Source organism: Hylobates moloch, unplaced genomic scaffold, assembly GCF_009828535.3.
Source record: "Hylobates moloch isolate HMO894 unplaced genomic scaffold, HMol_V3 SCAFFOLD_2, whole genome shotgun sequence".
Lineage (NCBI taxonomy): Eukaryota > Metazoa > Chordata > Mammalia > Primates > Hylobatidae > Hylobates > Hylobates moloch.
The window spans coordinates 35,915,790-35,936,768 of NW_026652277.1; the positions used below are offsets into that span (position 1 = coordinate 35,915,790).

Genomic DNA, 20,979 nt, shown 5'->3' on the forward strand with positions numbered 1-20,979 from the left:
TAGCTAATTGCCAGTTGCACACTTCCTGTTTCATCACCTGTATTATTTGTGTTATCTTTATTCTTTCTCTACCATCTATGTTCCTTACTTCAACCTACAAATAAAAAACTATTATGTGACTTTAGGTAACAACCTCAACTAAGAAAACAATGACCTAAACAAGTTTTTGTTTTTGTTTTTGTTTCTGAGATGGAGTCTCTCTCACACTGTCACCCAGGCTGGAGTGCAGTGGCTCGATCTTGGCTCACCGCAAGCCCGGGTTCACACCATTCTCCTGCCTCAGCCTCCTGAGTAGCTGGGACTACAGGTGCCCGCCACCACGCTCGGCTAATTTTTTGTATTTTTAGTAGAGACAGGGTTTCACTGTGTTAGCCAGGATGGTCTCGATTTCCTGACTTCGTGATTTGCCTGCCTCGGCCTTCCAAAGTGCTGGGATTACAGGCGTGAGCCACAGCACCCAGCCCATGAGTTTTTAAATTACTTTAACCTAGCGAATGTCCTAAAAGTCATTTTTTCTAGGTTACTTCTATCTGGAAGGTAACACTTGTTTGTATTCTATTCAATATTCCTTTGTATACAACTTTTAGTAAGAAGCATTCCATGTACGCATAAGCAGTAATGAAAGTGAAATATTTGTTACATTTGTTTGCTTGACTGAGGGCCAAATTTTAATAGTTCTACCCTAATTTTCTTGAAGTCTTTGATGCATTGACCAGAGTTCATCTTCATAACTACAATACTCGTTTTACAATCTGTAAAATAACAGATAAGTCAAGAAATCACTGTGTAAGATGTGAAATATAGAGCCGTCATTCATTCTGGAGGCTGATATGTTCACAAGACTAGTACAAACAGACGTCTCCACTTTGTGCCAAGGGCAAAGTATTTAATGTTCCCCATTAAAATTTGCTGTTCTGGCATTGGTTGTGTTAGAGATTATAGGAGAAGGAAACGGCATCTTTAACTCTAAAGTCAACCATTGAAATCTGAAGCAAATTGAGAGTACCTAGAAGTAAATACCATTAGATAATGGAACATGAATTTTTAGTAGAACATCATGAAGAGTACCATTTTCACTTGTTCATATTTTGGTTTGTTTGTTGCTTATTATTTTTCATCAATATGTTCGTATCACTTCTCTCATCAAAGTCATGACGCATTTGAGAGTGAAAATCGTGTTAAAAACATAATATAACATTTGAATTATATACAGTTATATTTGCATATTTTTACAATTGTAGCTTCTATTTCAACTGGAAAATATCCTAATTAATTAGGATGTAGTTAAAAAAATCAATGCACACCATACCAGTGACATTTCATCTTCATTGGTTTCTTCAGGAAGAACATTGTTTTGCTTTAAGACACTGTGCTATGCAAAGTCATACGTTTATATTATACAGGTAATTAACTGCGAAAAAGCAAATAACCGTCCCTTCATTGTTGAACATTTTGTACAATTTATAATGGGATTCTTAGCAATATCAGATGTTCATTATTTCTTAGGATGGCTGGTAAACAACCTCATAATATTCCTGTCATAATTTTCTTCAGATCTCATTATCTTGGACATGGTTTATTTTCATCACTCCATTCCCAAATTTAGAACTTGTAACCAGCCAGTAGGTAGACCATTTGCTATCACTCTTGCCCTGTGTCAAATACTATTGGAGGAGCTGCATATATTTTTGGTATCTGAGCAAGTCAAAGTTAAGTTGAAGAAGATACATTTATTTTGGATTTCATTGAATTGAATATATTTTGCATTTATAATACCATATTCTTTATAGAAAATTATATTACAAATTATTGTCATATGGATAAATGGTCAAAGACTATATAGCCAAAAAATGTAACTTAATATATAATTAAGTTAGTGCTACTCATTCCCATGTAGAAATGGCTCCAGGAATACCCTACTCCCTACCTAGTATCATAACATGATGATGTCAGCCCAAAGGTCTTATCACAATGTAAATATGTCCTAAAACATCAAGCACTAAAAGTATGAGGATATGAAGAAGAAACAAGTATTTAAAAGTATAAGCAAGAAGCAGTTCTATGTAATATCATCTCAATCATTAAACATGTAAAATAATAAAGGAAGAATTTTATTTTCATTGACACTTCATCAAAAGAGAGTATTCTCCTGCAAAATGTAATCCATAATGCAGTGTTTACTATCACAAACATATCATTCATAAGCTTTTGATAAGAATTAAGTGAAATATAATTTGTGAAAATTTCAAGAAAAAATATGTACCAGTATTAAAAAAATCCAGACATCTGTGCTTTATACACCTCAACTATCAATAATCATAAAAATAACTAATTTCACTCAACTATAGTAAAGGATGGTTTAATGATCTTTCCATTACCTACAGATGATATTTCAAAATTATTGCCATATAAACAAGAAATTTAAAAGTAATACATTTTTAAAAACTAAGAAAAAGTATTTTATGAATATGTTAGGTAGTTAAATAATACTTTTTCCATGGATGGCATGATATTCTTATGTTCGTCAACTATGCTTCAATAGAAATTTGTTGTGATTTCTTTTTTTCTTTAAACATGTATTTATTTTTATATTTTATTTTGTGCTTATATTTGTCTTTTCCTTTAAGAGGGTCCCTGGTTTCACCACTTCTTAAAGGATTCTGGAAGGGCTAAACACTACTTAAGATATTTATATTAGTTCGTTCTCACGCTGCTTTAAATAAATACCTGAGACCGGGTAATTTATAAAGAAAAGAGGTTTACTAGGTTCATGGCTCTGCAGGCTGTACAGGAAGCATGCTGGCATCAGCTTCTGGGAAGGCCTCAGGGAACTTACAATCAGGGAGGAAGACAAAGGAGCCTCAATGCCCATGGCTGGAGCAGGAGGAGAGAGAACGGAGAGGTGCCACACACTTTAAAACAACCAGATTTTGTCAGAACTCTTATCAAGAGAACAGCAGCAAAGGGGGAAATCTGCCCCACGATCTAATCACCCCTTACCATTTCCCACCTCCAACATTGAGGATTACAATTCAACATGAGATTGGGATGGGGACACAAATCCAAACCATATCAATATTCTAGGGAGCAATGTAACAATATTTACCCATATTAAGTTTAGGTCTTAGCCAAAGTTTCAGTCTATGACTTGGTAATTCTGATCCTAGGTATCTCTATTCTCCAATAATTCAAATAGCCTTTGACTTCCCTACTGTAGTAATAAGTTGAAAAGTGTCCATAATTGAGAAAATAGATGGAAAAAATATGGTGGTTTGGTATCTCATTGTACTACTTTGCGAGTAGAAGTAATAAACTAGATATCCAAGTGACAACACAGCTAGATCTTAAAAACAGCTTTCAGTGGATAAATACAGTTTAATTCTCTAAATTCAAAGCAATCATATGCACTTTGCCAAAACCCCCACGCAAAAAAATCATAGACAGTGTCTACAGTAGGAACAAAGAATGGAAACAAATGACGGTATAAAACAAAACAGATGTCTTGTGAGAATTTTCCAGGAACTGAAAACCAGCATTTTTCCAGAACCTGAGAAGAATGATAGATTCACACTTGTTCATCTAATGTCAGTCAGAAAAAGAAAAAAAAAAAAAAAACAGATTGATTAGTTATCATGAGAATAAATATTTATAGGTTGCATATACACACTATGTAGTGTAGTGTTAAGTATATTGTAGAGATAATTATTCTTGGCTCTTGTTATATACAAAATTAAATAATCTGTGATGGATAATGATGACATATTATCAAAACAGACTATAAAAATATATGCAACTAAAGGAATGCATATAGTCCAGCTTCCTCCTTCTTTGCTTTAAGTTCTCATAGTCCCCAGGACCAACTCTTAATTTTTTTCCTTGCCATTTTTTCCCTCAATTTTTGTATTATTGTATTCCTACCACAAAATTCACTAACACTAATAATTTAAATTCCAGAACTCTGGGAATAAGTGCTTACTAGATAATTCTATCAACACAAACTCAACAAATGCACAGCTGAACTTAGTATGTTTTGTGCAAAATGTTCTCCTCAGCCTAGATACTGAGATTAACATTATTTGCTAAAAAAATGAAAAACTACTTGAGTCCTCCATCAATCGAAATTCAAATCCCATTTATTCGTTATCTTAGCACCTCTCCTCTATTTCCATCTACATCTTTTGATAGGACTCTTGCATTGGTTTCTTATGTTTTTCCCTTGTCTCCATCAATTGTATTCTCTATAGTGATATTCATCACTACAAAAAAAAAGGCCCATCCTTTTAAAAATAAAAATCTGAATAAAAAATACATTTAACTTCATTACTTGGTTCTAAACTTTATTTGAAACATCATCAACATCACCATATAATCACATTTTTAAAAATAATATACATTTCAGGAGGCTGAGGTGGGAGGATTGCTAAAGCCCAGGAGTTCAAGGCCAGCCTGGGCAACATAGCAAAACCCTTTCTCTATGAAAAACAACAAGCCGGGGGTGGTGGCTTACGTCTGTAATCCCAGCATGTTTAGGAGGCCGAGGAGGGCGCATCACTTGAGGTAGGGAGTTCAAGACCAGCCTGGCCAACATGGTGAAACCCCATCTCTACTAAAAAATACAAAAATTAGCCAGGCATGGTGGTGCATGCCTGTAGTCCCAGCTACTTGGGAAGCTGAGGCAGGAGAATCGCTTGAACCCAAGAGGCAGAGATTGCAGTGAGCCGATATTGCTCCATTGCACTCCAGCCTGGGCAACAGAACAATACTCCATTAAAAAAAAAAAAAAAGAAAAAGAAAAACAACAAAAACAGAAACAGTGCATTTGGAATTACTGTTCATAATTCTGCCATTTTTTTAACTCCTAAATTTATTTACACATGCTATCTCCTCTATCCTCTGCCTGCTCAGGCTTCTAGATCAAAGGTCTCTTACTCCTCAGTTGTTCTTTGATCTCATTTCTTAAGCAAAATTCATCTTTGCCTTAGTATATTCTATTTTGTGCATAACAATCTCCTATTATTTGCATTGGTTATATTTATTTATCTTTTATTCCTGCTATTGGAGTATAAGTCCCTTGAGAGCATAAACTGTGTCTTATATGTATTTTTTATCTTAGTATAGTGGTGCAAAATTGGTATTCAATAAATACATGGTATGCACATTGATGAACTATGAGTAAATGAAACAACCTAAAATTCTTTCTATAGCAGAATGGATAAATTGCTGTGATTTCATACAAAGAATATTTTATTTTATTTAGCAATAAAAATAAATTAATCACAGAAATATGATTTTAAGCAAAAATGCCAGACATATAAAGAAAAAATTTTTAATTTTATCTATATTGTTAGGATAAAAAAAACTTTCTCTCTACTCTCTATGTTCAGTGATGGGAACCTGCAAATTAAACAGACAAAAGATAGATTTAAAAGATTTTTTAAAAAATGTTTATTCGTATTCATATGCAGCTACCAAAGAAATACTAGCTGGCTAAATTGCTAAAGTTAGAGGTTTATACACCTAATTTGGTAGAGAAAGGGAGAAGGAGAAAAGACTTCTATGGGAATAATAAATAGATTTCTTTAGCAAAGATAAATAGAATTTTAGAACAAACTGCAAATAAAAAATGTTGTTTATACAGATGTCAGTGGTCTTTCTCTCATCTTCATGGCCATGAAACTATCCCAGAGAGGAAATTTATGGTAGCTTGATTTCACAATATTGCCCCTTTAAGAAAGTAAGAAAAGCTCTAAGAAGGACTATTTTGGCATTTGTTGAAGTTTTGACTGTATTTAGCTTAAAATAAACTTTGTACTAACTCTGGGCTTCCAAAATGGCTCTCCACAACAAGAAGCTCAAAAAACAAGAAAACAGGTAAATTTATAATGTTAGCAGTTAGGATATGGGTTACTTTTTTGAGGAGATGGAAGTGATCAAGAGGGGCTATGAGAAGGCTTTTGTAATATTGGTGGTATTCTATTTCTTGCTCTGGAGAGCAATTGTTTACTTAAATGTATTCAGGTTGAGGGAATTTGTTGAGTGATACGTGCATGGTTTCTGTAATTTTCTGTCTGTGTATTTTCCCCAAAAAGGTTATTAAAGAAGAATGAAAGAATAAATGGATAAATTTAATTTGATGTTTAACAGAAATTGAATTAAATATGTTGAATAGTAGGGACCAGAGAAATCATACAAGTGTGTAATCAGGACCAATGTGACTATCTTTATAATTAATCAAGTAAAGATTATGAATAGCTGATTTCAGAAAATGCTTAACTGGAGGAGAAATATTGACTTCCTACCTCTGAGATATATTGAGGCTCAGACTTACATAACTAATGATCTGCTTAGCTCTGGACTTGGATGCCACAAAGGACCTCAAAACTATTTCCCAAACTGAACTCATCATCTCTTCTTCCTACTGGCCAGGCCAGTGGCATCACTTGTGTTTTCTGATTTGGTAAACATCATCATCAATCTTTCAGTTTCTCAAGTCAGGACGCTGGAAGGTAAAATAGAGTCATCCAAGCAATCAATACATTCTGTTTATCATGCTTTGCATGTATTTCTTAGGTACGTCTATTTCTTCCCATCGTCACTGTCCTGTTCATGTCAGGGCCATCACCTCTTTCGCCTGCATTGCTATAGCATCCACCCAATTGTTTTACTAGCTCTGGTATTATCTTTACTGTCATTTATTTTCTATAATGTAGACAGAATGATCTTTCTAACTACCTCCAGAGAACTAAACAAAGGTGTATTTTAAGAATGCATTGCCCTAAGGAGAGTATTGTGAGAATAAAACAAATAGCTTCTCAAAAAAAAAAGGAAAGTATAGGCATCACATTTCTTACATGCCACAAAGTTAGGATGGCATCCTATTTATATACATAAACAGTCTCTCTGTTTAGAGTTAGCATTCAGGAAAAGAGATTGTTTCCCCAGTAATACATATTAACACATAAATTCAAATTTAATAATAAAGCCACACATTTTCAGATGGAGTAATTCTATTTGGCTGCTCTGTATAACAAAGACTAAAAATTGCCATATAATGTCCACAAATTAAATGCAGTAAATTGTACCTCCAAGATTTTGATGAAAATATATTTAAAGCATAGATATAATACACAACACCCCAGAAATTTTAACTTGGCAATGACTTAACTATAAAATTTAAGTATCAAAATGAAAAACTATAAGGGGCTATACCATTTTTGAAAACCTTTTTAGGTGGTGCATGAGCAAAAATGTTTGACAACTAATAGATTAAATGTGACAATAAAAAACCACCACCTAATGAAAGAAGGTTTCACTATGAAAATTATGAGTAATATGACAATTGCCTTAAACTCTAAAGAAAGGAAGACATGCCTTTTAATTCCCTCGAGTTAGTAAGTGTTTTACATCACAGGTATATATGAGGTTTTGAACTTTTGACATTTCAATGTATTATACCACACGTAGTCAGAAAATAAATTCCAGCGATTATGACTTTCCTATGAAAAATAAGTTTTAATTTACTGTATAAGAAAATCCATGTTTATAGCGATGTCTATTGGAGCTTTCTCTCAATTTATGCAAGCCAAATTCTGTCTCACAGAATGATAATGAAATTTCATCTGAGCAACAAATAAAAGCTTCAGCTCCAAGAATATAATAGACCTGTATTGGTATAAAGAGTATTTGTAAGTAGTATTGAAATGTTTCTGCTGTGCTGGAAACTAAATAATGCAGAATACAGCTAAAAAAGTAATGAGTAAAATGTGATAACATTTTGATGTCTTAAACTGAACTTTCAATGATTATTATTTTTAACATAATTTTGATAGCAGTGGCAATCTTGTCCACTGTCTACAAAGTGTGTTTAACTGATTTATTATTAATCATTTATTCAAGTATTTCAGAGAGATTAAGATATTTTAATTACATGTTTTCTTAAACCTATGTTTATACAAATGTATAATATAAATATTTATGTTCCAATTTAGAGTTTTAAAGTTTTGCTAAAATATTATTAGAGAAAATGCTATGTAACTTTTTATTCCTGATGTTTATTTAAATATTTATTACCAACAATTCTTGAACACTTAATTTCTACTTTCAGGCTTACAATATTTACAGTTACATTTTTATAATTTTTATTTTCGGGCTCTTTTTTTACATCAAGTCTGAATGTAAAATCTCAAAATATCAGATAATTAATTTCCATTGCAACATGTTTAACATCTCTTGACAACTATAAGCCAAAATATTATTTAGTAAACACTGAGAAGCAATAACAAATGGCATTCCAAAATTTTTACAAACATAACTCATTTTCTATTATTCCCCCCAAAAAAATTGGCAAACAGGTTTATTAAAATAAAAAACATTGCTATTAGTCTTGATGCCCAATAGAAAATGTACCCACAGTCCTGCACAAAAAGTTATCTCATTAAGATTCATCAAAATCAAGCTGTACAAAGAAGAGATTCTGCATCTCTAAAATAGCAAAAATAAAAAAATAAAATCTTAAAATAGAAGCCATCATAATCATATATTCCTATGGGATATGTTAGGATGAAATAAATCTGTGCTTTGCTTAAACAGAATAGGCTACCAGTGGAGTTTGGAAATGATATGCCAACTGGTAGGTGGAGAAGATTTCCAGGAATAGAGAGAGAAAGAGAAAAGAAACCACAGACATAAAAACAAAAACAAAAGCTGATGTACCTTTTATGTCTTATAAAATTCACAAGGTGAGCCACAGATGAAAATAGATGATGCCCACTAACAAAAAACTAAGATAGTCAACCCCATAATCTGTTGCTGCCCTCTGAGGATGAGTGTCTCCATGAGAACAATAGAAAATCACAGACCAATGGGAAAGACAATAGAAAGCACAGGGTCAGAAAAGCCTATGCAGATTTATTCTACATATTGACAAATATAATAGGCTTGGCATAGAAATTCTTAATTTTTTTTCTTTAATTTTGATAGTCAGCTTCCTATGTCAATACTGAATATTGACTTTTACCTGAATTATATACACCTGGTATTAAGAATTTCTGGTAGTTTATTGGGAATGGCATTGAATTTATAAGTTTCTTTGGGCAGTGTGGCCATTTTAACAATATCGATTCTTCCTGTCCATGAGCATGGAATGTATTTCCATTTGTTTGTGTCATCTCTGATTTCTTTGAGCAGTAGTTTGTAGTTCTCCTTGTACAGATCTTTCACCTTCCTTGTTAGCTATATTCCTAGGAATTTTATTTTTTTTGTGACAATTATGAATGGGAGTTCCATTCGTGCTTTGGCTTTTGGCTTGACCATTGTTGGCATATAGAAATACTAATGATTTTTGCACATTGATTTTGTATCCTGAGACTTTGCCGAAGTTGCTTATCAGTTTAAGAAGCTTTTGGGCAAAGACAATCGGGTTTTCTAGATATAGGATCATGTCATCCGCAAACAGGGAGAGTCTGATTTCCTGTTTGAATGCACTTTATTTATTTCTCTTGCCCGATTACCCTGGCCAGAACTTCCAATACTATATTTAATAGGAGAGGTGAGATAGGGCATCCTTGTCCTGTATTGGTTTCCAAGGGGAATGCTTCCAGCTTTTGCCCAGTCAGTAAGATATTGGCTGTGGATTTGTCATGTAGTACTCTTATTATTTTGAGGCATGTTCCTTCAATATCTAGTTTATTGAGAGTTTTTAACATGAGGAAATGTTTAATTTTATTGAAGTCCTTTACTTCATCTATTGAGATAATCATGTGGTTTTTCTCTTTAGTTCTGTTACGGGATAATTACATTTATTGTTTTGCATATGTTGCATCCCAGGAATGAAGCCAACTTGATCATGGTGGATAAGGTTTTTGATATGCTTCTGGATTTGGCTTGCTAATATTTTATTGAGGATATTTGCACCAACGTTCATCAGGGATATTGGCCTGAAGTTTTTGTTGTTGTCGTTGTTGTTGTATCTCTGCCAGGTCTTGGTACAAAACTAAAGAAAACTATTTTAAAATTCATATGGAACTAAAAAAGATCCTGAACAGCCAAGGCAATCCCAAGCAAAAAGAACAAAGCTGGAAGTATCACACTGCCTGACTTCAAACTGTACTACAGGGCTACAATAACCAAAACAGCATGGTACTGTTACAAGAACAGACACATAGACCAATGGAACAGAATAAAGAACCCATAAATAAGACCATACACCTACAATGATTTGATCTTTGACAAACCTGACAAGAACAAGCAATGGGGAAAGGATTCTCTGTTCAGTAAGTGGTGCTGGGACAACTGGCTAGCCATATGCAGAAAACTAAAACTGGACCTCTTCCTTGAACCATATACAAAAATTAACTCAAGATGGATTATAGACTTAAATGTAAAAACCCAAACTGTAAAAACCAAACATATAAAATCCCTAGAAGAAAACCTAGGCAATACCATTCAAGACATAGGCACAGGCAAAGATTTCATGATGAAGATGCCAAAAGCAATTGCAACAAAAGCAAAAATTGACAAATGGAATCTAATTAAACTAAAGAGCTTCTGCACAGCAAAAGAAACTATCAACAGAGTAAACAGACAACCTATAAAAGGGAGAAAATTTTTGAAACTATGCATCTGATAAAGGTCTGATACCCACCATCTATAAGGAACTTAAAGGAATTTACAAGAAAAAAATATCCCATTAAAAAGTGGGCAAAGTACATGAACAGACACTTCTCAAAAGAAAATATACATGCAGTCAACAACTGCAGAAGAAAGGCTCAACATCATTGATCTTTAGGGAAATGCAAATCAAAACCACAATAAGATAGAATCTCAAAACAGTCAGAATAGCTATTATTAAAAAGTCAAAAAATAAAAGATGCTGGTGAGGTGGTGGAGAAAAAGAAATGCTTATAGACTGTTGGTGGGAGTGTAAATTAATTCAACCATTGTGGAAAACAGTGTGGCAATTCCTCAGGACCTAAAGACAGAAATACCATTCTACCCAGCAATCCCATTACTGGGTATATATGCAAAGGAATATAAATAGTTTTGTTATAAAGACATATACATGAGTATATTCATTGACCACTATTCACAACAGCAAAGACAGGGAATCAACCTAAATGCCCATCAATGACAGATTGCATAAAGAAAATGTGGCACATAAACATGATGAAATACTATGCAGCCATAAAAAAGAATGAGATCATGTCCGTTGCAGGGACATGGATGGAGCTGGAGGCCATTATGTTTAGAAAGCTAATGCAGGAACAGAAAACTAAATACTGCATGTTCTCATTTATAAATGGGAGTTAAATGCTGAGAACACATGGACACATAGAGGGAAACACCACACACTGTGGTCTATTGGAGGGTGGAAAATGGGAGGAGGGAGAGGACTAGAAAAAGTAACTATGCATACTAGGCTTAATACCTGGGTGATGAAATAATCTGTACAACAAACTCTGGTGACACATGTTTGCCTATGTAATAAACCTGCACATCCTGCACTTGTATCCTTAAACTTAAAAGTTTTTTTTAAAAAAAATTTCTGCCCTATATTTCAGATTTTCCTAAATATAATGAAATTATTAAGGAAGGATATGCCCACCTTCTTGTATCCTATGAGGCTATCTGAGGAAATTTAACAAACTACTGTGTTGAAACTCCTAATAGGGTGAGTTCTAGTACTTGTGGTCAATATTATGAGGACAACCCATATTATTTCCATATGGAATTAATAATTAGAACATCTTAGTTCACCAGCAACTTAGGTATCAAGATCCAACATAAATGATAGCCAGTTTAAGAAGAATTTACCAGTAGTAATGAGGAAATTTCCCCAGTTAATTCAACTCAGTCAAAAATATGTTTTCTTGTTATTCTGATAGCAATAATGCCTTGGGCTGTTATATGACAAATAAATTCAATGACAATATTGATGAATGGGGTTGATAGAGCCATTATCTCTCTTCAGTACAATGCTAGAAGCAAGCATCTCAGATCCTCTGTATGATATTCTAAACACCCATGGGACTGTTGGAACTTTTACCACAAGGTGGTGAGCCCAGGATGCACCTGATGTTAGACACCGGAAGAAGGAAGAACTTCCCCTCGAGTAGAACTTTACATTGCTTTTCTAGGAGAATAGAAGGAGCAATGCTTCCCATGTGCCACTGAGATGATAAAATAAGTTGACATATAAAGTAATGCTAACTGGCCAAATTTTTCCACCTTAATTGAATTCTCAGAAAGAAGAGGAAATAGGTCCCTAATGATGAAGTGACAAAAACAAAAAGTGAGTTCCGACTCATAAAAAATTCTACAAAGACTTGAGTTATTTATCTAGACATTTTAAAATAAAAACCTGACTTAAATATTTAAAAATTTTCAAACTTTAAATATTTTAAAATTAATATTAAAATACTATTAAAATTAAATATGTTTAAGTGTTATATGTTTGCTTTTACTTGTATTTGGTTGTTTTATGGTAGTAATTTCCATCAGTCTATTTGAAACTTTTAATCATTTAGTAAGTTATATATATTATACTAAGCACTGGGCTAAGGGAGAAGATATAAATATACTTTATTAATTTATAGAGTAATTGATTAATTATTATTCCAGACACCAATTTATCATAAATACATTAATTTATCAAAAATTTGAATACTGTCTATTATGGACTCTGGAGATTCAGAGGTAAACAAGGCAGATGAGATTCCTGATCTATCAAATGTACATTATAGTGAGAAAAACAGAAAACAAACAGGCATACACAGTTTTCAAAAATATACAAAGATTATGGTAAGTGATGAGAGAAAGAAACAAGGATACATGACAGGGTCTGTGTGCTCATTTTCAGAGTCAACAAAGATGAGGTGAGGATCGTTGATCTGAGAAATTAGCATTCCATTCCACAGTCTAACCTGGGAAAATGAAATCTTGAAGGTATTCAGTGTATGCCATCCCAGAATATGCCACCCTGGCATAATGATTATTTTGAGCTAACAGCAATTAAAAAAAAAAAGCAGACACAAGAAAAATTATTCTTGTAGAGAGGAGCTGTTCTCCTCTCTACCAGGAAGGGCAGGATAATTCCTAATCACCGGAGACAACAACTCTAGATGCTTATCCCCCAGAGATGGCACCAGAAGAAACTGCTTAACAAACCTTGCTAAACCCAACCCTTATCTTCTATTAGTTCCCCCATATATTTATCTTTCCACAATTTGCAGCCCCTAGAATTCCAATCCTTTTCCATTATCTTGTTACTTCTTTACAGACCTTTATTTGCTAAAATGCCATTTAACCCCAAGTTCTAACCACCCCTTTGAGTTACTAAAAGGGGTAACTCTTTAGTTACGCGTTCTGTGTATACGAGTACTTCTGTGTATACGTGCAATGCATGCAGTAATAAATTTTGGATTGATTTTTTCTTGTTAATCTGTCTTTTGTCAGTCTAATTTGTGGGGTCTCAGTGAAAGAACCTAAAATAGGTAGAGGAAAAATAACAGTTTTTCTTCCCTTATAGTCCCAAAAGCCAAAGTCAGTAGTGGCAGCCAATAATAAGGAAAGTAGTCAAATCCCTTAAATTTGCTAATATTGTAAAAGTGTGTCATACAAGGGTCTTGAAACAGCTGCTTGTTCAAGCATTAGAAAGCCCGAGTGTTTTTACATTGCAGAAATGTGCTGGTTGATAGTCAAAACCAGAAAAGCCATATCTGGGAAGTTCAGAGGGTGGTGGTGGGCACTGAAGTGGCAGCTGTCAGAAAAATGTGTAGGAGCCTAGAGTACCAAAGCAGATCACTTGATAAGATTGGGATTTAGCAGAAATGCTGTTTGCCTTATTCACAAGCCACTCTTTTCAAATGCCCTTTTGTGACTTTGAATGAAGAAAGGGAATAACACAATGATAAGATATTGGGCAAAAGCAAATACGTAATTTTCCTTTGTAAAAAACACATTCATAGTCTATGGTTTTTATTTTAACTTGTGCTTCACATTTAAGAAAAAAAGAAACACTTAACATTTGCTAATGAGGAGAAAATAAAGGTGGATGGCAGAAGTTGCACGGAAGATAAAAGCACAGAAAGAACAGTAGCTGTTACTTTTATTTAACATTTTACCAAAACAAATAAGTAAAAATAAGTGTGCTCTATATATTTTGTGACATACCAGTAAGGTTTGGCTTTCTCCTTGCAGCCCAGTTGATTAGTCTGGAATGTTCTCTTTGCCCTCGGCTTTCCTTTTTCTGACTAAATCTTGGTTTAGCTTTTCCCCAATCTAAGGTAAGACCCTCGCTCCACCCCATCTGTCTATTTTTTTAACCTACTCTATGTTTTCTGTTTTCTGTTCCCTACACTACTTTATGCTTGCCTGGTCCAGAAGCACTTATTCTATGTTTTCAGAAGTGTGCCTGCCTAAAATAAGGCTGTGAGATCCATGAAAACAGAACCTGTACCTGTCTTGACCAGTATTGTGTCCTAAGTGCCTAGGCACTTAGAAAGAGGGCCTTTTATAACCAATAGATAGCTCGTAAGTGTCTGACCAAAAGGTCACTAGGCAAGTCATATTCTTCTTTTATTCCTTCCTTCCTACCCACCCCATCCCTCTCTTTCTCCTTCTCTTTCTTTGGGCCCAAGTCATGTGATAAGCATTTCATATAATTATATATTTGAAACAGTATTGCCATTATAAAGGAAAAGAACACACTTCTGAATTCAAATTGTAAAACACAGGAGACTAAGGGTATTAAACAATGAATTAGCCAATATGTCAATATATCAGTGAGCCTTAATCCAAATAATTCACAAATGACTTCCTTTTGCTCTATAATTACAAGTTTTGTCTGTGCTCTTTGTTTTTGAGTGCTATTTTCCTTAGAGTATAGGTAAAAGAAGTTTTTGTTTTCCATTTTGTTTATCTCTCAATAAATTCAGTGATTCAGAAGAAGAAAGCTTCCTGCACTCAATTTTATCATCCCTTTGATAAAGCAAGGCTCAGTAAATAGCACATCTCCTCTCACCTGTTGCTTTGTTTGTTAGGAAAGACACAGAGCCCTCGACTGTAAAGAGCAGGCTTTAGAGAAAAGTGTCTTATATACTAATCAGAAAAATGTTACAAAGAGTACACAATGACCCTTTTATAATATTTCCATCTCCTTTTTTTTCTTTTCTTTTTTTTTTTTTTTTTTTTTTTTTTTGAGACAAAGTCTCACTCCGCCACCCAGGCTGGAGTTCAGTGGCACCATCACGGCTTACTGCAGCATCTACCTCCAGGGCTCAAGGGATCCTCCCACCTTGACCTCCCAGAGTGCTGGGATTACACACATGAGTCACTGTGCCTGGCCTCCATCTCCTTTTTAAATAGAAAAAATATAGAAATAAGCCTTTCAAGGCATCATGTAACAAGCCATCCTCCTTTATACTTCCTGGGAGACAAAGCAGGTGGGAAACCTATGAAGTTTAGGAAACCCAAATGTTAAGAATCTTAGAAGTTTTAACAATAAGAATGTTTCCTAAGAGAAGCATTTTTCCAAGTAGTTCTTGAAAGACACTCTTCAGAGAACAAAAAGACAAAGTGTTTATGGACAAAGATGTTTGGGAAACACTACACATTATATCCCTTGCTTGGATTAATGATACACAGGCATAGGTTAAACTCTAAGAAATACTACAAAAGGAACGTATTTGATTTTGATGACAGAATAATTTATTGTGGTTTTTAATCTCATTTTTAATTTACTGCTGTGTCTTCTTCATATCATTCAGGCAAGTATTCTGATCTTTTCTCATTTCTTGTTTCTTGGTTTCTTGGCTCAAAGCAGAAGATGCTTCATATGATCGCTTTCTCTCTCTATTTTTCTCTTTGTGAAAGCATAAGGTTATTGAAAGAAAGATAGTAAGTGTCCTAAAGGTACAAGAGTTTGGAACAGATATAAATGAGACATTTTTCTAGACTGAGAATCAGACCTGAAATCAGCAGTTCTTGGTTTTGATAGGAATACACATCTCAATCGCTGATTTTACCCTCGACAGATGACAAAATCCAGAGGGTAGAGGCTGCATGTGGGGAGCCTAAGTCCCAGGGCTTTAAACATTAGAAAAATTAAAACTCATGTGGCCCAAGGTTGGTACAAAAGCCATGGAGCAGCCTGCCGCTGGGGGCCTTGTGAGCTGAGACAGTGACGAGGCCAGGAGTTGCCATGATGGACTGTCTATGAGCAATACTCCCCACACATATCCCAGCACCCATCTTAGTCTCTAGTGTTCTTGTGCAACCTGAGTTTATAAGCAAGCAGCAGAGAAACACTGATAAGGCTAATGTTGAATTTCCTGCTAAACTAGCACATTGTGTAGCTCCAAACTGAATTGGGTTGGTATTTAAAATAATTTAATATAATCGTTCTTTTACACTAGAGTTTGTGAAATAAGATTCAGAACTATAACAGTTTCCATCTGAATCCTCTTCTTAAGTAACACAGTTAATTTATGTCGCTCCTGACATATGTAAGGGATCCAGATATACTTAAAGAATAAAACTTCTTATGCAACTGCTATTCCATGAAAGATATTCGGGGATTGCAGCCATATAGTGTCCCTTTGAAAGGACTTCCTCTGTTAGAAGTGTTTATTGCCACAGCGAAGCAGTCCTTTCTACTACCACCCAAAAGGCAGATACTCATATCCCTGTTAGACACCCAGAAGGAGAGACCCAGCACAATGTCATTCCTGAAGCATCATTTATTTTTCAAATACTCAGGTATCTAGGAAAGCTGCCTCACTTCTGCCACCAACCTGATTGTGCATGTCTTCGTGGGCCCAGAAAGGGAGGCTCTTTGCTTTGGTGTGCCCTTAAAGTGGAAAAATTCTGGTGGCTATGATTAAAACATTCTGAGCTAGACAACACCAATTAAAATACGCCCCAAATTACAGGTAACACCATCAACTCTGGGGCTAAACTTCTAGGTTGAAATCCCAGCTTTGCTCCTTAATTGATGTGAGCAAGTTATATAAGTTTCTTCATCCATAGAATGGGGATAATACTAATAACTATTTCATAGGATTATTATGGATTAATAAATTTAAAAATGTGACATTTTCAGAAAAGTACTTGACACATATTAATCATTATTATTGTGTACATTTAATTAACAAGAATAGATAAATTGCATCATTTCAAAGGTTTGCATTTTCTGTGTCATTATAGTTGTTTCAGACTACTTTAGGGCAAAAATGAGAATGCCCAGAGATGTCTTCTGTTACAATTACATAAAGCAAATCTAAATCCATGTATGTTTTTAGATATATAAAAGCAGAAAATCAGGAAAAAAAGCAGAAAATCAGGAAAAAAATATCTATTTATAAATGCAAATGTGTAGATGGGTCTTTCTATGAGTAATAAACCTAAGTCAGTTGATATTAAATCAAAGTTAGAAAAGTTTCTGAAATACAGTGCAATACAGCTCCAGTGGAAATCTCGCTTTTTTTAAAGTAAGGAATGAGAGATTCTGAAAGCTATTTAACACTTTACAGTACGATCATAGTGCATCATCACAAAGAAATTTAGTCCAGGTGTTGCAGTAATTGTAATACGTGGGGTAACTTCATAGCTCACTGACTGTCAAATGTGAATTTCCATATGGGAAGTGATTTAAGTCTATTACACTGTAGAGTAAGAGAGTGAAAGCTCTAAATTGAGCTTGCATTGGTTATCAACTGTTTGTATTTTAAGTGCCTTTTATAGCTTTCTGGATATTCCTATAAAACAATATTTTTACAAAGCAAAATATTTAATACTCTAAAGTCAGTATACTTGCTATGACAATATCAAGTATCATAATAAAAATAAGAGTTAAGCAATTTGAAGATGGTTAGATTATTGCACCAAAACTTTAATATTAGATAAAGTAGGTGATTTACACTTGGAAAATATCTCAATTTACAAGTTACCTTTGTTTTCAATAAAATTTTCTTTTCACCATGTATGTGTTTGCTGAGATTAAAAATGAGAAAATCTATGAAAATATTTAAGTAAAATTTACTATTTAAGTTTTCTTCCTATTAAGAGATAACTATATTAAACATTTTTCTAAACTTTTAAGGAAATATCTTCAAAGCAGAAAATTAATTTATTTCTGAGGTTGAATATAAAACAGTTGAGATCTTATCCAATAAATTCTGTTTTTGCACCGTTATATTTTCTTGCATACATAAACTAAAATAAAGGTAACATATAAAACAATGTGCCAAAAGTCACTGGAGATGTTCCAAATTTTTACTTATAAGGACAAGGGGACAGCAAAGTATAATTGGCATATTAGGATATTTTATCCTGTTTTTTTTTCTGACATATGTTATATATTCAAGTTTGGGGATAAAAACTATATATAAGCATTGGTTTCAGGTGCTTTATGGCATATTCTACCCTAAATTTGTTGATAAAAAATAATGAAATTCAAACTTGGATAATGTCCTGTATGGTGATTAAAGAATTACTGAAAATGAGGTATCATTAGTACTGAGGGGTCAGTAATACCTAATGAGATAGTACAGGGTGACTGAGGCATAGAAAATACCTGCAATATTTACTTAAAGACATCTATTTCAGGGTGTTTCTCTTAGAGCAGTTTATAGTAATTGTACTGTCTTAGTCCATTTTGTGGACGGAATATCAGCAACTGGGTAATTTATAAAGAAAAGAGACATTTCTTACAGATCTGGAGTCTGGGAAGTTCAAGGTTAAGGGGCATACACCTGGTGAGGGCCTTCTTGCTGCATCATTCCATGGTAGAAGGTAGAAGAGCAAGAAAGCATGCAGAGAGACGGGAAGGGAGCTGAACTCATCCTTTATCAGGAGTGCACTCCCTCCGTAACTAACCCACTTCTGTGATAATGACATTAATCCATTCATGAAAGCAGCACCCTCATGACCTAATGGTGTCTTAAGGCTTCTGTCTCAACACTGCTGCATTGGAAATTAAGTCTCCAACACAGGAACTTTGGGGGAATACATTCAAACCACAGCATGCACCCTCATTTATAAGTTTTGACAAAAATTTATTCTATTTCTGCAATTTAGTCTAAAATCATTTGTTTAATATTTACTATTCTACTTAACTTTGTAACAGAATAAAAGTGAAATTGGAAACATATATGCTATCCCTATAAATATAGATAACCTACATTCTCATTCCTTCTGTTTTTGACTGTTTTTCTCAGTCACTATTTGTGTCTTTTAACCTTTAAATTCTCATAGCACTCAATTCAGTTCAGAGCAGGGCAGTATTCTTTTATAAAAAAATTGTGGCTACATATGTACAACATAAATTTTGCTATTTTAGCCATTTTTAAGTATACAATTCTTTGCCATTAAGTATGTTCGCATTATTGTATGATAAAACTTATTGTATGATAAAACTATCATCACTAACTCCACACAATTTTTGTCTTCCTCAGCTGAAACTCTGTACCCACTAAACACTAACTCCATATTCCCCTCTCTCTTCAGTCCCTGACAACCACCATTCCATTTTCCTTCTCTATGAATATGACCACTCTAGTACTGCAAATAAGTGGAATCATATGATATTTGTCCTTTTTTGACTGGCTATGTCTCTTAGCGTAATATCTTCAAGGTTTATCCATGTTGTAGCATGTGTCAGAATTTCTTTCCTTTTTAAGGCCAAATAGTATTCCATGACTATTATGTGGTGTGTTTGTGTGTGTCCGCACCTGTGTGTGCGCGCGTGTGTGTGGATGTGTGTGCATGTGCATGTGTGTGTGCGTGTTTGTGTGTGTGTGTATACACTACATCTTGCTTATCCATTCTTCAGTCTATGGGCACTTCTATTGCTTAAACCTTATGGCTATTATAAATAATTTTATAAAAATGAGTGTATAAATATCTGAAAATATAATGTTTCAATTATTTTGGATATAGACTCAGAAGAAGAATTTTTAAATCATACGGTAATTCTACATTTAATGTTTTGAGGAAGTGTAATACTGTTTTTCATAGGTCTGTATCATTTTACATTCATACCAGCAATGTGCAAGAGTCTCAACTTGTGTCTTAGTCCATTCAGGCAACTATAACAAAATACCCTAGATTGGGTGGCTTTTAAATAACAAAAATATATTTCTTATGGTTCTGGAGGCTAGGAAGTCTAAGATCAAAGGGGTCAGCAGATGTGGTACCTACTGAAGTCCCATTTCCTAGACAGCCATCTTTTCACTGTAACCTCACATGGCAGAAGGGACAAGGGATCCCTCTAGGAACTCTTTCATCAGGGAACTAATGCCATTTATGAGGGTTCTGCCCTCATGACCTAATCACCTTCCAAGGGCCCCACTTCCAAATACCATCACCTTTGGGGTTAAAATTTCAACATATAAATGTTGGAAGTATACAAACATTCAAAGCATAGTAACTTCTTATTTTCTGTTTTTTATTACTATTAAGAAATGTGGAAATCCAGCTCTTATTTGCAACTTTGCTGTTCCTCACTTTTTCTGTGTATAAAATCAGGAAAGTACCTGCTTTCTAGCATTATTGTAGAAACAAATATATTAATATCTGTGATATCTGTAAATTACTCAAAACAGTGCATGGCACAGAGTAAGTACTATGAAAATGTTAGCTCTTATTATCATAACACTTTTTTTTTCTTTAAGCTTTCTCTTTTCTTCTTTAAATATTCATCTGGATTTTTATGGTCTCAACTTTTGCTCTATACTCATAATTACCTATTTTAGGACTTCTGGAATCTCTTTTATAATTGTCCTTGTTGTTTGCTGGTCGTTTCAACTTTCTCATTTTCCTTACAGTATCCTCATTTTTCCTTATTTTTCTCCCTGAGACTACTAGCAGAATGTTTTCCTTCAGAGCGCACCTGCCATCATCAGACAGTTGTTTTCTTGTTTTCTAACATTTTTTTCTGCTGCTGCTACCATTTTCTTATTTTCTCTACAACCACATAAAAAT

General features: G+C 34.2%; 1 long non-coding RNA gene across 1 annotated transcript in view; it reads right to left on the reverse strand.

Moving 5' to 3' along the window:
- Nucleotides 1-3,428: 3,428 nt before the first annotated feature.
- The window catches only part of LOC116457532 (uncharacterized), a 322,472-nt gene continuing 304,921 nt past the window's right edge, over nucleotides 3,429-20,979 (reverse strand). Inside the window, exon 3 of the long non-coding RNA XR_009210332.1 lies at nucleotides 3,429-3,579. This is a non-coding gene — a long non-coding RNA (uncharacterized LOC116457532). The remainder of the gene's footprint in view (nucleotides 3,580-20,979) is intronic.